This window comes from Poecilia reticulata, linkage group LG13, assembly GCF_000633615.1.
Source record: "Poecilia reticulata strain Guanapo linkage group LG13, Guppy_female_1.0+MT, whole genome shotgun sequence".
In the NCBI taxonomy this organism is placed as follows: Eukaryota; Metazoa; Chordata; class Actinopteri; order Cyprinodontiformes; family Poeciliidae; genus Poecilia; species Poecilia reticulata.
In genome coordinates this window covers 10,969,222-10,979,351 of record NC_024343.1, presented here as the reverse complement: position 1 = coordinate 10,979,351, position 10,130 = coordinate 10,969,222, and the positions used below count along the sequence as shown (strand labels likewise).

General features: G+C 37.0%; 1 long non-coding RNA gene across 1 annotated transcript; it reads right to left on the bottom strand.

Moving 5' to 3' along the window:
• Positions 1 to 9,708: 9,708 nt before the first annotated feature.
• On the bottom strand, positions 9,709 to 10,124 carry LOC103474420 (uncharacterized). The gene is made up of 2 exons (XR_535179.1): positions 9,850 to 10,124; positions 9,709 to 9,776 (listed from the first exon to the last, which is right to left on the bottom strand). It is a non-coding gene; the product is annotated as an uncharacterized LOC103474420 (long non-coding RNA).
• Positions 10,125 to 10,130: the final 6 nt, after the last annotated feature.

Genomic DNA, 10,130 nt, shown 5'->3' with positions numbered 1-10,130 from the left:
TCAGGTTTAATAAGGGGCAGGTTTTGGCTAAGTAAATGAATGCAACATGAAAGATAGTCAATGCAAACTCCTTGTGAAGATAGAAAAACATAGTACTTGTGTATGTGCATGTGTGTGTGTGAGAGAGAGAGAGATAAAGAGAGATGTATTCAAACTGCCTGTCTTGCCGCAGACTTCGCCTTAAGTAAATAAGGACCAGTCTGGCCCTGTCATTGCAGACCTGGCTTTGGGGGAAACAGGATTGCATAGAGCATCCTTTTGCTTTCCTTCATGTGCAGCAAACCTGGTTTAGCTCACCAACATGTGGCCAAACTCTTGGCAATCAGGATTAAAGTGTTACTACAGGGTAATTGAGCTGTCTTTCTCCTGGCTCCCACACATACAAACTCTGACACATTAATTACAGTGTCTTTATTACTGGGCCTATGTATTATGTGTGAAGAATGCAACATTTATACGACATATTGTATTGTTTAGAAGTGATGCCTAATCACTAGATTTTATTTTATTTTTTTACTTATAACAGATTTGAATTAATGTGTCAAAGAAGTTAGTAAGATGAAGAACACTACAGCTAATCTGAAGTATATTCATATGGCATTTGTACAAGTCATCTGGAGTCTTTGCTGTAAGTTGATTGCACCTCAAACATCAGAAATCCTCTGATTTAAATTTAATGTCAACAAGTGCCCTCATTAGAAATAAGTTGGCCTTTAGCAACCGTCTCCTTTCTTACTCTTTTCTTTGGGTTTGACACATACTGCACGCAGGATAATTGCTCATTTCTAAATGTGCCAGATTAGCTGACCCCATAAAACAATAGTGACACAGAATGCCCAGAAAAGAATTACAGTCTCTAAATGAGTTTTTATTTTTGGGTTACATTAATTTTTTCATACAGGCAGTTGGAGACCGCGCCTGGGCAATATAATAAGCGCATGTTGAGATCAGGCCTTGCGAGATGTCAAAAGGGCAAAGAAAGGACAAGATATGGGTTAGAGGACACTGTGAGTTCAAGGATCAGCTGGAGCATCAGTGAGCCATATTGTATCTGCTGCCTTGAAGGACCAGAGATGCTTCAAAGAGGCTTTCACATTATCTGAAGCCTAAAGGCACAACACTGACAGAATAATGCAAAATCTTCAGAGAAGTATTAAACACACCCAAGAGTGATGTGAATTTTTGTTCATGAAACACGTAAGACAACGTATCGATGTTAAGGAATCCAAAACCTGCAGAGTTTTTTTAGACTGAGCTCCTGGGGAACATTATGTTGTCATAGTGCTGAGTTTAAGGAGGACCCACGTGCATAGAGCTAGAAGGAAAAGAAAAAGAAAAGAACACTAATGTACAAGGATAAATCACAGGAACAATGGCGAACATGGAAATTAGCTGGAGTGCAACGGAAGGAGCCAGTGGAGAGGCCGGGGGATTAATATAAAGAGGACGGACTGGAGATCACAAAACAACTGATTTGAGAAGGGAAATGAAGGGAGAGCAAACGAGGAGATGACTAACAACTAGGAAGAGGATCAAATGGAAGGCTGAGGGTACGAACCAAAACAAGGACAAGAAAGAGACAAAGAAAACCTAGAAGTAAACAGTAACTGTTAACTCAGTTTGCAACATTTAATCAAGATTGCTCTGTGTGATTCTTAAAAGAGAAAAAGCACAAATAATCCACTGGAATGTGCCTTTTTTGCACCCAGTAACATTTAAAACTTGTTTTATACTATAAGCATTGGTTATTTGTCAGCTTAGTCAGCTTATTCCTTTAAATTAAGGTATGTAACCCTGTCCGTGTGAGATGGTACCTCGCTACTTCCGAAGACTGCGTTGTGTTTTAAGGGTTGTTGTCGGAGTGCAGGCTGAGGCAGGAGTCATACACACGGCGGTTCTGTTCGTGGTTGAGACCATTAGGTTTATTTGCCTCACTTTACAGCAGCTTCACCTTCAGAACCGCAAGCAAACGCTCACGTTACACTACCAATTCATAGTAACAAGTCAAAGTATGGTGTTCATTAAGGACATACTACACCAACTGCCAGAACCCAAAGAATAAATATAACATCTTGGTTTCTTCTGCTGATGTATTAAAGCCAGTGCTCTACATGTAAAACTTTTTAGCATATTTTTGTGCAAAATATACAACAACATTGCTCATATTTTAGCTTATGAGAAGAGATAAAAAATGCATAACATTTTGCATTCATAGTAATCTCAAGGGTTATATATTGACCCAACTCTGGACATAAATTTTATGAGCCTGTTCATTCTGCTTGTTTTACTGGGTTTAACAGATCCTCTGTTGATTAGTTTGAACACTTCTCCCGCCTGGTGACTGGAGGCTTGTTTACACTTCAAATTAAGACACTAACGTTAAATAAATCCTCCTGTCTCTTAGACCTCCCACCCTCCCCATTATTTGAGAGGTACTGACTTGGATAGAGGTTCTCAAATAAAACAGCATGCTGTGGTGAAGATCTCTTTTAGTTAAACTACAAATGTACAGTTAAGTACTGGACTAAAATTATGTGCTTCCAAAAATATTGCTACAAGCTCTCTGGCGTCAAAAACGCACACGTCAGCAGAGTTCTTTTAATGATGCCTTTTATTTTTATCTTCATTTGTAGCTTTTTAATTACATTCCTTTGCAAGTGCTTAGTTTTTTCTGGTACTAAAACCAGTACTAGAAAGTACTAGTGTCTAGAAACTAATACAAAGTAGTACTAGTTTCTAGAAACTAGTAAAACACATGGATTTATGAACAATTTGGGAATGATAAACAAATTAAAATAATTTGCATCAATCATTTTTCTCTGAGTGGAAAATGATTAATGCATTTTCAATCATTTTTAAAGTCAAAGAAGATGGTTGATGTGTTCCATTAGGAATCTGGTACTGAAAGTTGATTTATTCCTCAAAAAATGTGTCACGCAAGTCTTGGAGACTTCCAGCTACATCTGCCACTACTGAAAAGAATGATTATTATTCTAACACCCTAAAGTCACAGACTATTCGTACCAGTCAGCTCTACCAGGTATGCACCTACAATACAGTCTGTACCACAGCCCACATTTGTGCAACACAATTACAAGAAGGCACAAACAGTATGGTACAATCAACTTTATCTTAACCACAATTCACTCTGGGTCAAGTTTTTTTTTTTTTTTTTTTTTTTTTACTACTGCAGTTAAGCAGGATAAACTTCATCTTATGGTAGATATCCAGTAAACCGTTTTAGTTAAAAACTTGGAGTCCTTTCTAACCATGAATATTTCCATTCAGCTCTACCACAAAGTGAAAAACAAATTTGCAAACACAGTATGTTTGTGTTTGTAGAACATTTACCTATAGATGAAAGGCACTAATGTCTAAACTAATACGTACACTAACTCAAGGATGTCAACAAGATGAAGATGAAGATGAATGAAGGACAGAAAACAAAAACTTACAAGATTTAAATAAAGATTATTAGGGATTATGAATTATTACAGATGTGTTTATTTGGAGGAGAGTTGTATTAGAAAAAAAAACCCAATAACTAAAAAGCTCATGAAAACAAACTGCAACTTTAAATGGTTGTGTATTGACCATTATCTGTGCTAAATTTTTGTGAGCCTGGGAGAAATGGTTCTCACAGGTAATGATAAACTCTTCACTGGCTCAATTACACAGCACTGTATGACCTGAGGGGACTGTTTGATAGGTCTATTAGCTCTTAGTCAGGATAGCAATGCTGCCTATGGGACCTTTAGTTTAACACACACCCTAACCACTTGAAGTTGCCGACACACAAAATGCACAACAGCACACACACACACATTGCTGAATTATTAAAAGGAATTGACCAAGTTCAGTGTACATTGCTTAACACTGCTGAGCCGTATAATATCTCGGGCGATTTGGCCTGATTCTTTGAATTTCAAGGAAGCACAAATCTTGGATGTCAGTTTATGCTCTCTGTTTAACATGTCACTACACTACCACATTATTTATCAGTTTTGAAAGAACATATACCATACTTATTATAACAGGATGGGAAAACAGAGAAGCAGCTAACGTTTTCAGAATTGTAACTCTTATTGACACATTTTGCAACAAATCTAAGCATGAGTCACAACAGATTTATACCACGAGATATCAGCTCGACTCTTGCCTGACTCCAAGACATTTATGATTATTTAGAAAGAGCAGGAAAATTATCTGTACGCCTATTTTTTCTTTTTCTCTGTTTCTCCCAGGTAGCTCCCCACCTGTATCGAAAGCTATGAAAGTTTAAATTAAATAACATGTGCAAGACATTACAGTGGATGAATAAGTTTGTATGTGTAAAAACATACTGCTAAACTAGGACTACACACAAATTATTAAGGCAACAACTTTTTTTTTTTTATTGCACAATTTCTTTAAGTGATCTTGTACAAGCTGTGGGTTTTTGTATGTGTACTTCTGTTTTTTTTTTTTCTTTTTTTAAGTAACATGGTTACTGTTTGCACATAAACTCTATAAAAACCATAGTTTTTATGGTTAGTTACCATAAAAACTAACTTATTTGTTAGTTTTTATGGTACAAACTGCTGTGACCTTTCTGTGTTTAATAAAGTATAATCTGTATATTGTCTCTAAAAAGGTAACAATATAAATGTTTCACTTGGTACAAAAAAAACAAAATCACTGAAAGAAAATACATTTAACTAAATTGAACTTTTTGTATGAAGCAATCCTTTTTTCAAAATATTAATATGAACCACATTTTCATCAAGCAGACATTCTCTTTGTATATGATCTTTCTTCTTATGCATTTCTCCTCAGTTTGATGCATTATGCAGTAATAACCATGCACTTTGGCATCTTGCTTGAAGTTTTTCTTATGTTGAAAAGTGCTGTCGCTGCAAGACCGCCTTTGCTCTACGATTCTCTCTAGATATATCCACGCTAATAGCCACAGAGTAAATAGCCTTACAAAAATGCACTTTTGAAGACATTTGGAAAATGAGCCAGTTATACGAAAAAACATTTAGTCATTTTTAGGGGACAAACTACAATAATAATTTCTTAAAATATATTTTGCATGAAAAAAAAAACACTTTTAAATCTAACTTTCAAAGTTTATTGCCACAAAGCTTTTCAAACTGGACAGCCACTTCATAATGTAGAGCAGGAGAGTTAAACACATTATAATTCTGGGCCATGTCAAGATCACAAACGTTCTCATAGTGCTGGTTATGCCAAAATATATTAATAATATATTATTACTAAAACTACCCAATAATATTTTTAACATCTACTTTGGTCCTATACAAATGAAAACTGATCTAATTTTAATGATAAAATAAAACTGAAGCACACAACCTGTTATATTAAAGTTCGATTTATGTGGTCTCCTAGAGTTTAGAGGGCCAGACAAATAGTTACGGAGGGACGAAATAACAAAAAGAGCTAGATCAGCCCAATCAGATATCCATAGATGCTGTAGAGTCTGTATACATTATTATTTTATTCAACCTATTTTACCTAATGAATTTCTGAGTAGATTGTTTTATCTTAACAAAAAGAAATGATCTTGAGCGCACTTTTATGTTCATGCCCACTCAAAACCCACAACAAGCAAACTACTCTTGACATGTCAGTACCGTGTGGCAATTTGAGGCTTCAGTGCTTTCCATTAGGAGTTTGAAATTGATTGTAAATAAATATGGATTCATTATAATTTCACAACTAAATAACTGTACTTTGATTTGCATCCACATGGCGTGCAGCCCACCTGATGTTAGAGTTCTAATGTGGGTCCCGTGTTTTAAATTGGTTTCAGGATTGCAATGATTAGCGTGGAAAGGCAACACATCACAAACACATGCAGAAACAAACATACAATGTGAATGCTGAAACTCAATTGTGTCAAAGGCCATAGGGATTTTAAAATGAGTTCCCCAGTGCCATAAATTGAATATTGCCAGTAAAAGGAAATATATTCATGAATGTCTTAGCTTGTGTGGGAAAGAAAATGTTCTTGTATTTATGTGTTTTTAGCTGCGTGAACCTCTGTGTTTCTGAGGACATGGATTGCATTTCTGGGATAATCAATGCCTTAGTTAATATAACATCTTTACAGTAAATGTCACATTCACATGTGGTCTCTGGGAGACGTCTGTTTACAATAATCTGAACTTAAAAACATGAATTAGTCACAAACATTTTGAGAACGGTGATGCAATTTTGGAGAATGGTGAAAGTACTTGAATAATTCAACATTTTTATATAATTTATTTCAACCAATAAAAAGTGGAATTGAGAATGGGATTGCACACATTTGTAACGACCTTATAAGCACCATAAAAGTTTATTTTTTGCTCCACATACTTTACTTGAGTCATCCCCAACCCTGATCACCAGGGTCCACTGCTTTGCATGCTTTGAATCCAGCACAGCAGATTCAAATGATTGCACAACCTTGTTAGGATGCCGAAAATTTCTATAGAAGCCTGTTTTTCATCTAAGCCAGGTGTGCAGCAGCAGGGAAACATTTAAAACATGCAGGACAGTGGGCCTGGAAAGAGAGCTAATATTTTGTTGTCCTTTTTGTTTTTGGATGGAGATAATGATAACTTCTTATGATTCAGATGGCGTGTTTTAAACAGGTGTACCACCAAGTGCTGAGCAGGTTGAAAAAGGATGTTTAGAATGCGGACTGCTTTTCACATTAAAAGATTTGTTTTTATTATATTTTGCTCCACCCACTTCAATTAAGTTTTTGTTTCTTTGTTTTTAGATTTAAATAGTGATAAATGTTGATGATTCATTAACTATAACAGGCAGAACAGGCAGTTGTGGCAGAGGAGCAGCCTGAACAGCTGCTGAAATGGCAGTCAGCTGAGTGAACTAACCAACTGACTATGGTACACAGAGAAAGAGGCTAGTCAGTGTTGTTGATGGTTGGGGACAACCTAATTGAAACAACTACACCATTTAGATACTGCACATCGTGCAAATCCACAGGACTGCTGTGTACTTGTTTTGACTGGCTCCGTAGTAGTGTCTTTCAATGCAACAGGGCATATAGCGAGGCTGGCAGCTAACGCTCATCCATCCACGTAAGTGGAAGTAAGTGGAGGAGTTGTGGCCAAACATGTATCCTGATGCTATGTTGATATGTCAGACCAAACATGTGGAAGCAAAGGAAGCTGTGAAGACTACAGCCATGTATCATCAATGAAGGCCAGAGAAGAGTCGTTGCTAATGCTCCACCAATTTCTAATGCAGCTTCCACATATTTACTTTTATTTATGGACCGCTACAAGAGAGCTTTCCTGCCAACAGCCATCACTATCTATGATGGCTGTTGTTCTTCAAAGAGTTGTTCTTCAACAACTCTTTGAAGGAATTAACATGAGATACAACAACATATATTTTCCCTTTGGGGTCAATAAAGTATTTTAGCATTTTTTAACCAGCTGACCTGGGCAAGAGATGTCAATGTAAACCAATATTACAAACATAACAAATTACAAGTAGACATGTATAATGGAGAGAAATAGAATACACCATTAATAGATAATATCTGATAAATACAAACCAGAAACAAGTACATTGCACTCGCAATGAACTATGGAAAGAAGACATCGGATTGAAGTTACAATGATTTTATGTTTTTTGCAAGGTGGTCATATATTTTTGGAATGGTTATGGCGGTAAAGTTAGCACAAATTGTGGCAGTTGTAAGAAATTTGGAGCAGTGCACAAATAAAAAGGCATCTCATAAATAATTGTCTCATAAATAAACTGGTATCAATGTAACAATCTCCAAAAGTAGAATGATGGCCATTTGAGAAGATAGTACAGAATTACAGTAGAATAGATGACATCCGGTTTATGTTGAATGTTTTGGAGGACGTTTCTCTAGATGCCATTGTAATTTAGGAATAGGAAGTAAGAACGATTGCCATTTTAGCCATGGTATGCATTGCACAATGGTCAAAGGACATTGTTTTATGATACAGAAAGCAAAATTCTTGATTTGACTTGATGCAGGTATCAAAGGACAGTGCTTGGACAACAAGACACTTGACAGGTGCTGGTTCCCTTTGAAGCTATGTTTGATCATACTTTGGAAGAAAAATAACCATATATAAATATTTTCCAGACAAGAAGAAGGACAATTTTGTTTAATTTAACTTGTTTTAAACAATGACATTCTGTTAAAGTATATTTCAGCTTCGGAAATAAATATTATGTACCTATAACTAATTTGTGAAAGTGTTATGTTTTTTTTTATTATTATTATTTTAACTCAATCTTACCAAAAATATAATTCACATTCAATTGTTCAAATCTAATATAGTTTTGGGTTTTAATTTCTTCACATTTAATTCTTTGTTCTCTCATCTGAGTACTAATGACTTTAAAGCTCTTTTTGCAAATAATAATAAGAACAGAAAGAGACAGTAAAAGACCAAAAGAGATAAAACACAATAGGAAAACAAAAACATACAAATAGAGTGAGAGAGAGGAAGGTACAGGAAATGAATAAGAACATACACAAGTCGCTCACCTCACTTTCCTTTCCTTCAGTCTCATATATAAATGTGATGGCACCTCTCCCCATACAAAACCCCATAGGCAATTTAAAAGAAAGTAGGCCAAAATGAAATATGGCTGCAATATAAAAACAACACTTTAGACACATACAGTGTCTGATAGGACCCTTTTGTGTGTGCACATAAACAAAACTGCATGCACATGACCACACAGTGCAGGGTAGCTATAGATGCAATGGCACATTAGGTGAGCTGCATGACAGAAAAGTGTTTTATTAAGATTGAACAGTACGTAAGATTTGAAATGCAATTTTGTGCCACTAAAAGTGCTGTATAATGAATCACCCCCTACACCTCCACCAACACACACGCACACACACACCAGTGCCACACGCAAACTCCATTATTTTCTCCCTCTTATGTAGACCCTGACTCACAAACAGAAACACACACATGTGATTTCTGTGGAGTCAAACTGCTTTCACAGTGTCCCAACCTTTAGCCACCACTATACTGTCACATAAACAGGCTAAATCCCTGATAATCTGTGTGACAGCCACAAAGTTATGTGCTGAGTTACATTTTAAGAGTGAGACTGACCCAAATATGGATGTGGGCATTAGCCAAGAAACTGACCTATTAGCAGTGTGATGTCATACATGACTGCATACAGACCAAAGAGCAGAAAGTGGACATGGAAGCCAAGTGTCAGTAAGAGGTGACTGCATTTCCTTGTTTGAAGCTTCAGGGCTTAATTACTCAGAAACCACACACTGCAACATCAGTACAGTGGACACTAATCTGGCTTAAACATCCTACTGAAAATGGTGTAAAATCATTTTAAGGAAAAAGAGTAACGAGTTTAATGACCTCTAATAAACTCAGGACCGACCAAAAAAAATATTTAACTGGTTAAGCTTAGGGCTGCACGGTGGCGCCGTTGGCACTGTGCAATCTGTGAAAGTGTACCAACTTTCATAGATTGTTGGTACACTATCTATGATAGTACATCAACTATCATAGATAGTTGGCACAATAACTACCTATGACAGTATCAGTGTCATAGATAGTTACTATAATAACTATCTATGTTGCCCTGCAGCATGAATGTTCTTGTCATGATGGGGGGTAGTTTACGAACCCACATGCGAGAACACAACCAGACAGGCAGTAAGGTTTACAATGATTTTATTGAAAGGTAAGGAGGTGAGTTCTGGAACTGCGGACCGGGTCGTCTGACTGTCAACAGGGGAGCACAGGGTTAGACAGAGAGCTGTGATGAGTTGAATGATAACGACTGAGGAGGGCTTACTTGGAAGGAGGATGAAGTAGATGTAGTGGAGTGAGAACGGTAAGTAATCCTGGAACGGTCAGGTGACTTCACCTGAGGTGACAGCCTGGAGCTAGGYCTGTCGGAGGTTGWTCTCCGGGAACGGTGAGTAATCCTGGAACGGTCAGGTGACTTCACCTGAGGTGACAGCCTGGAGCTAGATCTGTCGGAGGTTGTTCTCCGGGAACGGTGAGTAATTCTGGAACGGTCAGGTGACTTCACCTGAAGTGACAGCCTGGAGCTAGGTCTGTCGGAGGTTGTTC